The 15,841-nt window shown below is 44.7% G+C and overlaps 1 protein-coding gene across 2 annotated transcripts in view; it reads right to left on the bottom strand.

Moving 5' to 3' along the window:
* PROSER2 (proline and serine rich 2) overlaps positions 1 to 14,742 on the bottom strand; it is a 42,305-nt gene extending 27,563 nt beyond the window's left edge. The window contains exons 1-2 of one of the 2 annotated variants that reach the window (XM_061126072.1): positions 14,638 to 14,742; positions 145 to 310 (exon numbers count right to left, since the gene is read on the bottom strand). The gene's annotated coding sequence lies outside the window, so the exon portion shown is untranslated. The remainder of the gene's footprint in view (positions 1 to 144; positions 311 to 14,637) is intronic. The other variant, XM_061126073.1, reaches the window with a different exon arrangement.
* Between the last annotated feature and the right edge of the window lie 1,099 nt (positions 14,743 to 15,841).

Below are 15,841 nucleotides of genomic sequence, written 5' to 3'. Positions count from 1 at the left end.
CGCTTCCCAGGGCAGGCCATCCATGAAGGCCAGATCTGTGTGCAAACCCACATCCCACTCCTTCATCATCTCATTCTCCACTCACAGGAATGTTGGGAAGTTTTGTTCCCAAACCTAGAAAAACAATCTGAAGACAGAAATTACCTTGAAGGCTATATCCTGAGAAATCCCAATGTAACGATTTAACAGCCAAGTCGCTTCCAAAAAGATAAGTTCTTCTTGACCGTCAGGGACGTTAAAAATGCAGGAGCTTCCCAGTGGAAACTGTTTCTGAGTCACCGTAGATCATTACCAGGTATGGGCTTTTCCTCTGGTTAAGCAGTGGGGGCAAGTAAAGACAAGAGTCATATGACATGGAAGGTATACACTCTGAGATAAGATAATCTGAATATACACAATAGACATTGTTAGCCTTAATGCTGGCAGGTTTTTCGTTTTTTTAATATTTTTATTTTGGCTGCACCAAGTCTTAGTTGCAGCACGTGGCATCTTTAGTTGTGGCATGTGGGATCTAGTTCCCTGACCAGGGATCAAACCCGGATGCCCTGCACTGGGAGCACAGAGTCTTAGCTTCTGGACCAGGGTCTTCCCAATGCTGGCAGTTCTTAACAATCTTCATTTGTCCTAACATGCTCTGAGTTACTCAAACAAAGATGACAGGAGTCCTATTTTATAGTTTCCTATAGTTTCTGTTTCTCTGCTCATTCCTAGTTTTATGGCGGTGATGTGTAGTAACAAAAACGAGTTTTATAATGAGAAATTACCTAGAAGACGAAGTTGTGATTGATATCAAGACTCCTTTATATTGTTTTATTAGCCCAGTCCATAAATTAAAAGGAAACAGAGTCCTGATATTCTTTCTTTTCTACTATTCAACTTAATTCGGGCTTTAATAGAATTCTTAGGCTATAATCATCTCATTTCTCCCCCTAATAATTTACAGACGCACTCCACAGAAACGATCATGCTCTGGTTATCACAACACACCTTATGGTGCAACACAGCTCCATCCTGTCTCCCAATTCACACACAAAGGACAGTCTCTGCACACCGCGCTTCCCTGCCACCATCCTCCATGGTACCAAAAATTCACATTTAGACACAAACATACAGAACTGACCTGGCAGGTTGGCCAAAGTACTTTTGGGGTCCTGAAATTCATTTTCCTCCAAGTTTATGCTCTCAAAAATGTTGTTAAAAATAAAACAAAGCCTCAACATTCACCAGTGAGTTGCAAGGACCTAATTAAACTTTCTGAAATCCTGGATTTCTTTTGGCACCACAGGCCTGTCAAAGTTGGCACAGTTTTTGTTTTCCTAACCAATCCTGCCAAAGAGCTGACCTGTAAGAACCAGGGCTTTCAAGTGTCTCTGGAATTGGCCTAACTTTATCTCTTCAAACCTATTTTCCACGATACGAACCCTTTTATCCAGCCTGGTCTCCCTAACGCTCTGAGCCACGTTTGGACTGCCTCCTATCACTCTCCTCCCCATCTTCAGAGCCTGGCTCAGAAATGACGGCAAGTCTTGTCCACCCTTCCTTCCTTCTTCAAGTTGCTCGTCACCCCTCTCTCCACCTGCTCCTCCCACTGACTGCTCACCTCCCACCTCTTGTTAACCATGCAATGCCACCTCTGTCCCTTGGATACAACTCACACATCAGATCTCATTATGCATGTAATTCTTCTTCCTCAGTTAGACTAGACTTGCAGGCAAAGTTCTCTCTCTCTCTTTTTAAACTATAGCTCAGGATTTTGGAAATATTTGTCCCAAACTATTGACTTAGCATTCATTATATAAGCAAAATTTATATTTTATTTTTAAATTTTTTATGGAAGTATAGTTGCTTTACAGTATTGTGTTAGCTTCAAGTGTACAGCATAATGATGCAGTATTTTGTACAAATTATATTCCATTATAGGTTATTAAGGGCTTCCTTGATAGCTCAGCTGGTAAAGAATCTGCCTGCAATTCGGGAGACTTGGGTTCAATCCCTGGGTTGGGAAGATCCCCTGGAGGAGGGAATGGCTACCCACTCCAGTATTCTGGCCTGGAGAATCCCATACAGGTTATTATAAAATAAAGGCTATAATTCCCTATGCTATACAGTATATCCTATAATGGTCTGTATCTATTAATCTCATACCTCTAATTTGTCCCTGCCCCCACCTTTGATAAACATAAGTTTGTTTTCTATGTCTGTGAGTCTGTTTCTGTATTTACATGCATTTGTATTATTTTTTAGATTCCATGTACAAGTGATATATAGTATTTGTCTTATTTCACTAGGCAAAACTCTCTATGTCCATATCGGTTCAGTTCAGTTGCTCAGTCGTGTCCAACTCTTTGCGACCCCATGAATCGCAGCATGCCAGACCTCCCTGTCCATCACAAACTCCCGGAGTTTACTCAAACTCATGCCCATCAAGTCGGTGATGCCATCCAGCCATCTCATCCTCTGTCGTCCCCTTCTCCTCCTGCCCCCAATCCTTCCCAGCATCAGGGTCTTTTCCAATGAGTCAACTCTTCGCATGAGGTGGCCAAAGTACTGGAGTTTCAGCTTCAGCATCAGTCCTTCCAATGAACACCCAGGAATTACCTCCTTCAGGATGGACTGGCTGGATCTCCTTGCAGTCCAAGGGACTCTCAAGAGTCTTCTCCAACACCGTAGTTCAAAAGCATCAATTTTTCGGTGCTAAACTTTCTTCACAGTCCAACTCTCACATCCATACAGGACCACTGGAAAAACCATAGCCTTGACCAGACAGACCTTTGTTGGCAAAGTAATGTCTCTGCTTTTTAATATGCTATCTAGGTTGGTCATAACTTTCCTTTCAAGGAGTAAACGTCTTAATTTCATGGCTGCAGTCACCATCTGCAGTGATTTTGGAGCCCAAAAAAATAAAGTCTGACACTGTTTCCACTGTCTCCCCATCTATTTCCCATGAGGTGATGGGACCAGATGCCATGATCTTAGTTTTCTGAATGTTGAGCTTTAAGCCAACTTTTTCACTCTCCTCTTTCACTTTCATCAAGAGGCTTTTTAGCTCCTCTTCACTTTCTGCCATAAGGGTGGTGTCATCTGCATATCTGAGGCTATTGATATTTCTCCCGGCAATCTTGATTCCAGCTTGTGCTTCTTCCAGCCAAGTGTTTCTCATGATGTACTCTGCATATAAGTTAAATAAGCAGGGTGACAGTATACAGCCTTGACGTACTCCTTTTCCTATTTGGAACCAGTCTGTTGGTCCATGTCCAGTTATAACTGTTGCTTCCTGGGCTGCATACAGGTTTCTCAGCACGCAGGTCAGGTGGTCTGGTAGTCTCATCTCCTTCAGAATTTTCCACGGTTTATTGTGATCCACACAGTTGAAGCCTTTGGCATAGTCAATAAAGCAGAAATAGATGTTTTTCTGGAACTCTCTTGCTTTTTCGATGATCCAGCGGATATTGGCAATTTGATCTCTGGTTCCTATGTCCATCTACATTGCTGCAAATGGCAGTATTTCATTCTTTTTTTGTGGCTGAGTAATATTATATTGTTTATACATCACATCTTCTTAATGCAGTCATTCCCTGATGAGTACCTGGGTTGCTTCCATGTCTTGGCTATTGTAAATAGTACTGATATGAACACAGAATTTATATTTTAAAACTCTAAAACCATTAGAATATCCTTAAAACAGACCTTTGACCTAAAGGAAAAGTTAAATGTGTAAGTCATTTTAGACACGTTAACCTCATTGCGGTAATCACCCTTTATCCCTCTGTCATATTCAGAGACCAAAGGCTTGAAATTTAGGAGAAGTTACTTCCAGCCAACCTAGAGATTTCAATCAAGGACAAATGCGGAGCAGGAGGGGAGAACTTTAAGCACGAATGATGATCTGTTAAAAACTTGACACCAATAACACCAGACATGGTATTAACATGTGACAAGTTATCAGGATGCATGCACCCATGCGTACATCCACAGGTGTAACCAGGACCAACAGGAAATTTCCAAATGGGCTGCCACAGAAACAAACAGCTGAAGCAAAATACGTATGTAGTAACTATTCTTTAGTAAGGGCTCTTTCTCCATGTCAAGATAACAAAAGCCTTGAAAAGAATGCTTCCAAAAATACTCACTATGCAAACTAGCAAACTAGGACTAGATCCTAGCACAGAACATCAAAGGAAAATGTTTTTCAGGGAGAGACTGGTAGTTGCTGGGAGAGCTGAGGGCAGAGGCTTAGTTCTGTCTGGAGTTTTAAATCGTTGACGTGGCCAGTGGTTTAGCATCCTTTTCCTACAGTTTTGCTTTTTCTCTGAGTTGGGTTTTTTCCTTACTTCTGAAAATGTCTTCTGTAAGAACTTAGGACCTTAAACTCTTAACTAGCACTCAAGGGTATTAAAGACAATTAAATACTTCAAAGCCTGGCAGTTTTACTTCTCCAGAAGAATCTCCATGCTTTCATTTAGAGGTCTTTTTTTTTTCAAATTAAAAAAAAAAAAAAAGCTCTTACTGAAAAATGTAGAAAAACAAGGTTGGTTTCAGATCGTCTCAGTTGTGAATAGTTTCAACTATTAATAGGAGGCAGTAATTAATTTACTTAAGGCCATACACCACATGAAAGTAATTGATTCACCTACATGTAAGCAAACACTTTCACACCAGAGGCCTCACCCAGGTAGGCTGGTTAACCTGCCCCAAGGGGAGAAGTCTTTCCACCCCAGTGTACTACCACTGAACAGAGGAGGCAGAAATCAGACCTACCCAACACAAATCCTCACCAGAAAGCAAAGTTAACCAGATTTGAGGTTCGCTACTGATAACAAAAAGTAATGACCTAGGAAGAAGCAAACATAAAAGAATAATCAACAGGAGGAAAATCTAGCTTCATCTGATGAAATGTCCGCAAAGGTAGACACTTCAATTTTTGATATTTTTAGCTCATTTTTAAAAAATGGAAAGAATCCACCTGCAGTGCTGGAGACTCAGGTTCAATCCCTGGGTCGGGAAGATCCCCTGGAGAAGGGAATGGCAACCCACTCCAGGATTCTTGTCTGGGAAATCCCATGGGCAAGAGAAGCCTGGCAGGTTGACAGTCCAAGAGGTCACAAAGAGTCACACACGACTGAGCAACTAAACATATGCCTACTGCGTTTCTGGATTGTTCGAGAAATTAAAAAAAAAAAAAAAGATCGAAGGAAAAATCCCAGCTTAGGTTGTTCTTTTTTTGTTAAACAAGCTGAGTGCTTTCTGTTTATCCAGCAAATGTCACCAGAGCAGCCACTGTGTGCTACTCCAAGGTGCTAAAATGAAGAACTTCTTACTTGGACAAAATAAGTATGCCTTATTGTTTCATAATGCTTTTTCTTTCTCCTGAGAAAGCTCAAAAAAAATTCTTGGCTGAGTTTTTCATTCCTCCTTGCAGCAAAAATAAAGCTGACCGAGAGCACGTTCATCCAGCTCTGGTATTTACAACACCTGGTGAGACCGGAAGCCAAGACCTGGTTTACAAGTCTTATCTCAGGTTGAACAGATTTAAATCCAAACCGGAGGGGAGCAGAACTCCCGCAGGACCTCCTGCTGGGTCCATCCACTGCGTCCAGCTTTGAAGCCCGTCTTCTCCAGTCTCTCTGCAAGCCCTGTGCCTGTGTCTCCAGAGGCTTTCCCCTGCCCGCACTCTTCCTGGATAGCCCCTGCAATCCTGGAACAGAGTACTCAACTCCCTCCCTGTAAATCCAGGCCTGTGGGCACAGGCTCCTACCCCAGTTTTAACAGAGCGGAAAAGATAAGGGGCTTTCAGGACTTTTTCAAGAAATGGGGATAACCAATATGAAATAGGCTTCCCTGATGGCTCAGTGGTAAAAAAATCTGTCTGCAATGCAGGAGTCTGTGAAAGTTGCTCAGTTGTGTCTGACTCTTTGGGACCCCATGGACTCTTCAGCCCATGGAATTCTCCAGGCCAGAATACTGAAGTGGGTTGCCATTCCCTTCTCCAGGGGATTGTCCCAACCCAGAGATCCAACCCAGATCTCCCGCATTGCGGGTGGATTCTTTACCAGCTGAGCCACCAGGGAAGCCCAAGAATACTGGAGTGGGTAACCTATCCCTTCTCCAGCGGATCTTCCCAACCCAGGAATTGAACAGGGGTCTCCTGCATGGCAGGCAGATTCTTTACCAACTGAGCATCAGGGAAGCAAAGCAGGAGACCTGGGTTCAGTCCCTGGGTAGGGAAGATCCTCTGGAGACGGGAATGGCTATCCACTCCAGTATTCCTGCCTGGAGAATTCCATGGACAGAGAAGCCTGGCCGGCTACAGTCCATGGGGTTGCAAAGAGTCTGACATGATGGAGTGACTAAACAACAACAAGAAATATAAAATAGATAATCAGCAGGGACCTGCTGTATGGCACAGGGAACTATACTTAATATTTTGTAGTAACATAAGGGACAAGAATCTGAAAAGAATAGATATATATGTGTATGTAGATATAACTGAATCACTTTGCTGTCCACCTGGACCTAACACAATATTGTAAATCAACTATTCGTGTGTGTGCTCAGTCGTGTCCGACTCTTTGTAACCCCATGGACTGTAGCCTGCCAGGCTCCTCTGTCCATGGAACTCTGCAGGTAAGAATACTGGAGCGGGTTTCCATTTCCTTCTCAGGGGATCTTCCCGAAGCAGGGATCGAATCCTTGTTTCCTTCATCTTCTGCCTTGCCAGGCAGATTCCTTACCACCAGTGCCACCTGAATGCTTCAGTTAAAAAAAAACAAATCTGAAGAGAAAAAAAAAAAAGGAAAGAAAACAGAAATGTGGACAACCAAATGTTTGTTGAAAAAACTGGAGGACTCTAATGAACAGTCAAGGTGATACTGATGTCAGCATTTCAAGGACTGCTTATCAAACTCTCTGGGAAAAAACTTGGCACTTTGAATGAATCAGCACTGTAATTTGATAATTACTCAAATTACTCAAAATTTGACAAAGGCCTCTTGGCTGCTGAAGCTGTCAGGTTCCCCACCACTTTGGAAAACAAGACTGACATGAGAATTAGTTAGGAAATACAGTATTAAACACACTGTATTTTTATGTGAATTTTCAAGTTCTCCGAAAACATTCTTCCAGAGCTTGAGAAGGGAAGGGTCAGACGTCTGGCCCAGTTAGTGGATCAAATCACTGACGTAGGTCAGAAATAGCTGGGGCTTCCCAGTTGGCTCAGTGGTTAAGAATCCTCCTTGCAATGCAGGAGACAGGAGTTCAGTCTCTGGTCTGGGAGGATCCCTGGTGCAGCGGAGCAACTAACCCGGTGTGATGCAACTACTGAAGCCTATGTGCCCTGGAGCCTGAGCTCCTCAACAGAAATGGCCACTGCGATGAGAAACCCGAGCGCTGCAATGAAGAGAAGCCCCCACTTTCTGCAACTAGAGAGAATCCTGGGCAGCAAGGAAGCCCCGGCACAGCCATAAATAAATCAATAAGAAAACAACACCATCAGTGATAACAAAAATATAGGTGAATACCCATGGTTAACGTAACGATTTTGGATCTGAACTGATAATTAACACTGTAAAAAAAGCAAAGTGTTCTTGAGATACCGTTCTCATTGTAGTATGGCTTTAGCACCTGTTGATGATAAAATATTTTTCCTTTTAATTAACTTATTTTTAATTGGAGGATAATTGCTTTACAATATTGTGTTGGTTTCAGCCTTACATCAACATGCATCAGTCGCAGGCATACACGTGTCTCCTCCCACTTGAACCTCCCCCACCTCCCGGCCCATCCCACCCTTCTAGGTGGTCGCAGGGCAAAGGGTTTGAGCTCCCTGCGTCGTATAGCAAATTCCCCCCGGCTGTCTACTTTACATGTGGTAGTGTGTATGTTTCAGCGCTACTCTCTTCATCCTGCAAATTGTGTGGAAGGGATTTAAAACAGTTCTCTGGCTTATAAGAAAAATGAGCCCGCAATTCCTGGCTCCTCAGAGTTCCGTGTGGGAGCCCTGGTGTAAAATGATCTTTTACATGCCTGGTTGGAACTATGAGTTGTTTTTTTTTTTTTTTTAAATAAATCTTTCTCCTCAGACAATACCTCTGAAATCACTACATTCATTCACAGTAAGAATGAACCGGGAGGGAAAAAAATACACAAATACACATCGCACACACTTTACAACCTGATTGATGAAGTGAAGCTCAGCTGGAGCTCAGTCAACAAATTCACTGGTTCTTGATTCGTGTGGGGGACAAATTACATGAGGAAACCGAGGTCAGAGAGAGCTGGATTTAGGTTTTAGCTTTCCACTCTAGAGGAATGCCTTTTCAGACTTTTTCTGCACCAGAACTTCTGCTCAACATTGGACGTTTCCAGCGCCATCCCCTTCTCTGTACCATCTTATCTCTTTCATCTTTCTAGCCTCCCTTCCTCAACCCTTGGCCACCCCGCCCAACTTCAGGTGACTGCCTCGGCGTAAGTACAAACCTCTCCTCCACGGCAGAACCCGGCCACTCATGACCTTTCATGGTTCGTGCCCCCAAGCTCAAGGCTAAACTCTTCGGCATGATGAGTAAAGCCATGGCTCACCATTCGGACAACCTCCTGTCCTGCCCTTGTTGGCCTGGCTCCAACATTACCTCCTGAAAGGTCAGGGTATCTCTGACCTCTGCTTCCAAAAGATGCGTGGGCCTCTGAGATCGGCTTCCACTTGACACCTGTATCACTCTCACTAGGTCACAAGTTTCTCGAAGGCTGGGACCATATTCACTGACATCTATCTGCGTTCCCAGGTATGCCCAGCACAGAAGGAGCTTGAGTGTTCATGAAAGCGCTCCGGATCTTCACAGAAAGTGCCAAATGTGCCATTGTGGAAAACAGCCACTGGCCAAGCTCACCTGTTGAGTATACAAGAACAGAGCCATCTTTTGTCTTTCCATATAAGACAATTCCTTGAAGTGAGCTATACAAAAAGAACGACTTTACATACACTCAGAAAATTAGGTTTGTAGGGGAGAGCTGTGGTGAAACATGAGTGTATCATCTCCAGTTTCCAGGTTTGAGAGGGCCAGAGAAGTCACTTAGTCCTGCCCCCTGGTTTACAGACCAGGAAACTGAGGTCCACAAAGGTGAAGTTGTGAACCTGATGGTTACACAGCTATTTGGTGTTGAAACCTGTGGTGGAGAGAGTTAAGTACTGTTCTTTTTCCCTGTGCCAGGCTCTATTAATTGGTTAATTTAAAAAAAATTACAAAAAAAAAAAATTACAGCAGAAACTAACACAATGTTGCAAAGCAACTGTACTCCAATAAAAATTAATTGAAACAGTTTTTGGAACAAATGAAAAAAAGAAAGTAAAATAAAATGTAATCTGCAAACATCTAAAACAGAAGTGTATGAGGAGTGGTAGGTTTGTATCTCCAGGGACAATTCAGTGACCAGAACATGGCAGGTGCCCCAACAGCCTACAAATACTGTTGAATGAACAGACCAGGCCTTCGGATAACTAGAATAGGTAGAAAGTTAAATATTTCAAAGCACCAGCTGGACAACTAGTCTTCTGGGAGATGCAGCAGAAGCTGAAAAGAGAAAACGGAAAAAGAAACGAAGCCAAACAACAGAATGAGGGTTTGAGAAGGAACATACTATACAAACCAAGTTTTATAAAAGTAAGTACTCTTGGGACTTCCCTGGTGGTTCAGTGGTTAAGAATCTGCCTCCCAATTCTGGGAACTTGTGCTGGATCCCTGGTCAGGGAACTAAGATCCCACATACCACAGGGCAACTAAGCCCATGCACCACAACTAGAGAGCCTGTATGCTACAACTAAGACTGACACAGCCAAATAAATAAACAGATAAATAAATATTAAAAAAAAAAAAACCTACTCTTACTCACTCCAAAGATGCTGGTGATAGAAAAGTTAATACAAAAGAGAATCAAGTCCTTGAACAGAGTTTTCTCCAGAGAAAATCTCGAAGTGGTCACTAAGTCCATGAAAAGATACTCATCATTATTAGTCATTAGTGAAATGCAAATCAACACCACAATCAGACACCACTTCATGACCATTGGAGTGGCAATAAAAACAAAAATGCAGAAAACAACAAGTGTTGGTGAGGATGTGGAGAAACTGGAATCCTCAAACATTGCTAGTGGGAATGTTAAATGGTGCAGCTACCGTGGAAAACAGTTTGGAGGTTCCTTGTAACTTCACTACTCACAAACCAAAAGGTAGAAACTACTCAAATGTCCATATGCTGATAACGAATAAGTAAACTATGATATATCCACTCAATGGACAATTACTCAGCCACAAAAAGGAATGAAGTAATGATTCATGCTATAAATGGATGAATCCTGAGAGCACTGTAAGTAAAAGAAGACAGACATACATTGTTTAAGGCTACTGGTATGAAATATCCCAAAAGGCAAATAAATCCACAGAGGCAGAAAGCAGATTAGTGGCTGCCAGGGGCTGAAGCAGGGGAGGAAATAGAGACTGACCGCTTATCGGGTATGGATTTTCCTTCTGCAGTGATGAAAAAGTTCTGGAACTGGATAGTGGTGATGGTTGCAAAACATTGTGAATGTACTACAGTTTATTGAATGTCAATTATACTGCAGTAAAGAATCTGCCTATCAATGCAGGAGACGCAAGAGACCCAGGTTTGATCCCTGGGTTGGGAAGATCCCCTGGAGTAGGAAATGGCAACCCACACCAGTATTCTTGCCTGGAAAATTCCATGGACAGAGGAGCCTGGAGGGCTATAGTCCATGGAGTCAGACATGACTGAGCAACTGAGCACAAAGATACTTGAAAGAAAAATTTTAAAACAGGGAGATATATCAAGGAAATGCTAACAACAGTAACAATGAAAAGATCACTCTGGCTGTACTGCATCAGGGACTTCTCTGGTGGCTCAGACGGTAAGGAGTCTGCCTGCAATGCCGGAGACCCAAGTTCGATCCCTAGGTTGGGAAGATCCCCTGGAGAAGGAAATGATAACCCACTCCAGTATTCTTGTCTGGGAAATCCCACTGATGGAGGAACCTGGCGGGCTACAGTCCACAGAGTCACAAAGAGTCAGACACAACTAAGTGACTTCACTTTTCTTTCTTCCTATACCACATCAGACAAAATAGCCTTTAGGGCAAAAATCCTCACTCGTGATAAAAGTAACTACATGATAATAAAAATTCAATTCCTGTTAGACAGTGTATGTTTAACAATATAAATTTACAGATGCATAGTTAGAAATGAAAATAGAAAGCTGTATGTACACATAGTCTCAGAATATTTTTAAGCTCAAATATAAGGAGATATCAACAAAGACCTCATTATAGTGGGATCTTTCAATACACCTCTCTCAACTATTGACATGCTAAGCACACACAAAGTTAGTGAGAAATGATGAAATTAATAAAGTTCATTTACTGGAGTAGGAAATGGCAACCCGCTCCAGAATTCTTGTTTGGAAAATCCCATGGCCAGAGAAGCCTGGCGGGCTACAGTTCATGGGGTCACAGAGTCAGACACGACTGAGCACAGCACGGCATTCAGTCATCACAACTGGAGGTGTTAACTAATATGAAGAGAGATGTATAACAAAGAAACGAGCAACAACAGCAAAAACAGGATTTCAATGAAGTTCATTTAACGGATATCTGTAGACCTCTATAGAACAAAATGAAAGAAAACACGCTTCGCAAATACATCTTATGTAAATGTACTTAATGTCATTGATTTGTACACTCTAAAATGATAAATTCACTGTTCTATGTTTTTTACTACCAAAGGGAGAGAAAGAACCAAGTCTTGAGTGGTAGGTATTCGGAAACATCCAGTCTGAAGATACAAGTTTGTATGGAACAATCACATCGCTCTTCAATAATGCAGCATGTTCTGCTCCGCACATTTCTTTACCTTGGATCCAGACTGCATGGATTATAAACCCAGCACCTACTACCTCAAAACACGATTCAAGATTAATGCTGCAGGTTTGGGAAGGGGACAACAGCATTGCTGAGAAGGGCAGCTTCAGGGTGGTTCTCTACAGAGGCTGCTTTGGCGACTGCACGGTCCTGACGCCACTGTGCTAACGTGAACGGGAGCTGACCCACCCAGATTCAAGAGGGGAAGGCTGCAGGGCCCCAGGGGTACAGCTGCCCAGCCTGTTGTCCTGAGAACATGCAGGCAGCGGTGAAGCCACCAACACTGCCAGAGAGGGCAGTGGAAACTGAAAGGAAAAGCCGCCCTCTACCAGCAAAGGCTCAGGTTCTGGGATGCTCCTAGGATGTCCCGGTACCACTGGCAGCCATCCACAACCGAGTGGGTAAGATGCACTTGAACTTTTGTTCCAGAGGATGCCCTGTTCTCAGCTCTGCGCCACCTAAGCCTTTCCCCTCTCTCCCCCAGGCTTCAAGGCTCAGCTCTATCTCTTGTAGTTATTTGAGATGATCTTGACAATCAACACAGGGTGCCAACCACAGGCTCCTAAGGTGTCTGAGAACTTTGGAACCAGGGCCAGGTGTATCTTCAGCTCCCGATGAAGGCTTTACTTGATCTGGCTTTAATCAGTTTGGGTCGAGTGGCTGTTATCTAGGTGTGTTGGTGTGTTCCATGACTAGTTCAGCGCTCAGCACATTGCAAGTGGTCAGACAAGCTTGCAAATATTGCTGAATTAATTTATGACCAGCCGCTGTGTTAGTCGCTCAGTCGTGTCCAACTCTGAGACTCTATGGACTGTAGCCCGCCAGGCTCCTCTGTCCATGGGATTTCCCAGGCAAGAACACTGGAGTGGGCAGCCATTTGCTTCTCCAGGGGATCTTCTCAACCCAGGGATCGAACTCCGGTCTCCTGCATTGCAGGCAGAGTTTCTTTACCCTCTGAGCCACCAGGGAAGCCCCACAAACGACCAGGGCCTGGCACTAAAACAGGAAAATCCTGCCTGCCGCCTCAAAGAGAGTCAATGTGGAGCCAAACACCCTCATATTTTCTTAAAATCATTGTTCTTCTTTCCAGACTTCTCAAAATAATCTGATTTTGGCTTTCTGATTTCTACTAAAAGACAAAATGTGTTACTTTTAAATTATCAGCATCCAATATCTTGCCCCCTCCCAAATGTAAAAAAACCTCTGAAGTGCTGTTAGGAAGGCATATACCCAGTCCCTTAAAAATGGCCATCACAGGTCTGAGCAAGAAAATACACAAGATTCCATACATACACTGTCAGGTTTGGCAAGAGAGATTTTTGACAACTTCCACCCTTCCCACCCAATCCCAAGTAAATAGGGCACTTGTTTGTATTTCCACATTGGTCTCATAAACCAAAATACCTCCTCCACCTAGAAAAACAATCTAACATTCAGACACTGAGCTTTGAGGGCAGACTTTTTTCAGTGCATGCTACAGCAATAAGAATGTAGTGCTTAAAGAAAAGCATCTTTAATAAACTTAGGTTCTCCTGTGACCTTACACTTATATCTGATTTGGTGTTTCTATAACTTCCAGAAATACAGATTAAAAAAAAAAAAGTAGTTCTCAATGAAAATTAGAGCCAGAGGAACCTTCTCCTACAGTCTCCAGCAACAGACCTGAATGTTCTACTGTATTTAGCAGGGGGAAAGGCACAAAAATCATTTTCCTTTCCTGTGAGTTTTCATTTTGCACCAAGTGGGTCCTGGCAAAGAGTTAAATGTTTTCTGAGGTTAGTTTCTGCGGTTTAAAAAAAAAAAAAAAAGGCTAGATGCTTAAATTTAGACTCCGTAAAACAATACTGGGAAACTTTCAAAGCCTTGGAGAAATACTGGAGTTTGTTTTATTGCCTTTTGTTAAATTGCACCACATTAGCCACAAAGTCTTCTCTTTTTTAATCCCTCGCGCCCCGGCTCACGGGCAGTTCCTACCCGTTTCCCGCGTGACTCAGTTACCTGTTAGGGGTCAGGGTCTGGGGAGCGGGGGTGGGGACGGAAATCCACTGGTCACTTTGAGCAGGACCCAAGTTTAACAGGTGGCTTCGGCCACCTCCTGCCAATATGAGACTCTAGCCCTCCTGCCTGCGACGGAAGGGACACAGTGCCCCGGGAGTTGGACAGCCGCTGCGGCTACTCCGAGGAGGGCAGAGAGGCCAGGGCAGGAGTGTTGGGACAACCCCCGACCGCTCTGCGAGCAAAGTAAGAAACACGCCACTGACCACCATGCGACCCCCCCGCCCCCGCCAGGGCAGCCTCGGAGTCAGAAAGCCACGCGTACTCCCCACCGACCCCGAGCCGGGCGCACGCCTACCCCTGGGATCCCGAGAGAGGTCCCGAGTTTCCTGGGTGAGAGGCCACCGGGCCGACGACAGCCCCTCGGACGGCGCCAGAGTCCTTCCTAACTTCCAAGGGACGAGATGCGAAAGAACCGAAGAACTCACTTTAGAAGAGATCCCTGCCAGGACCGCACCGGCAGCGACACTCGGGAAGCCCAAGCCGGTGGCTCACTAGGAAAGGGGGTCGCCCTTCCCCCTAGGACCCCACCGGAACCCCGACTTCCAGCGATCGGCTCCAAACGCCACCGGGTTCACTGTCGTGCGGGGCGAAGGGATCCGCTGCCAGGACGCCCTCCCGCTCTCCCACCCTATCCGGGATAAAGAAGTCCGCACTCACCTGGCAGGAGCGCCTTCCTCCTGCGGGGACCGCAGGAGCCCACCCTGACTGCGGACCGGGAGCCGAGAGCCCGGGCCGCCCGCTCGCTTCTCTGCTCGCGCGTACCTCGCGGACCATCCCGGGCCGCCCCGCCGCGCGCCCGCTCTTGCTCGCCCCCTGCCGCGCGCTCCCGGCGGGGCGCTCGCTCCTGAGCACACCCGGCTGCGCGCTCTGCGCCGCGCCGCCACGCGTGCTCGTACGCGCTCCCCCGCTCGTACGCGGGGTCTTGGCTGTCCCGCTCCCCAAACTCACAGGGCGCGTGCCCGGGACATTTAAAGGGACCAGTCCCCGCGCCGGTGCTGCCAGGCAGCGGCCTCTGGCACGGGTCGTTGGTGTCGGTGCCAGGTTTGAATTGGTCCGATCTGAGTGAATCCCCAGCCCCATCTCTGAATTACACAGAGGAAACATAGGGATTTGCATTTGAAAGTCTGAATGAAACGAAACATTTTTTTCCTCCTCCTATAGTCAGCTTTGAAAGGTTATTTTGTATTTAGCGATAACTATCACGAATCAAATTCTTATTAGCCTCCGACAAGGCGTTTAATAGACACACATAATTTCATTAAATCCTTAGAAGAGCTGCCTGATTTCTCATCCGCATTTTACAGAGGAGGAAAACGGAGGTTCAGAGAGGCGAAGAAACGCGTCCAAGAGGTTTTGACCGCATTGCTCGATGTCGTTTCTCCTTTATCACCGTGGAAATGTCCACTGAGGTTATTAGCTGGTTGTGGAAGGCTTTTGTAAGTTGGTGGAAGTGAAATTAATGTTGGTGGAAGTTAATGGGGGTGGGACAACCCTGTACGAAGGGAGAAAGCAAGAGTTATGGGGTTTTATTGCAGGGTTTGAGATATACTCAAATGGCAGATACGATAAAAACCCGTATTGCAGAGTGCTGCTGTGCTTATCCCCATTTTACAGAAAGCTAAGGAAGGAAGTGGTTGATGGCAAAGCATGACTGAGTCACTGGCGACACTTAGGGTGAGCCTTAATTCCTTAGGCCTGATATCATTTCTTTGCCCCTCCCAGGAGGAGGTACCTGATTAAAGGGAAGAAAACTTTTTTCACTAATAACACATTGGCCTCATCTAACTCCCTGCATCTTTAATTAATGTTTACAAACACTTTAATCTACCCCACTTACTACTTAATTAGGCAAGTATTATTA

This window comes from Dama dama, chromosome 23, assembly GCF_033118175.1.
Source record: "Dama dama isolate Ldn47 chromosome 23, ASM3311817v1, whole genome shotgun sequence".
NCBI classification, from domain to species: domain Eukaryota; kingdom Metazoa; phylum Chordata; class Mammalia; order Artiodactyla; family Cervidae; genus Dama; species Dama dama.
This window is presented reverse-complemented; position numbering and strand designations above follow the sequence as displayed.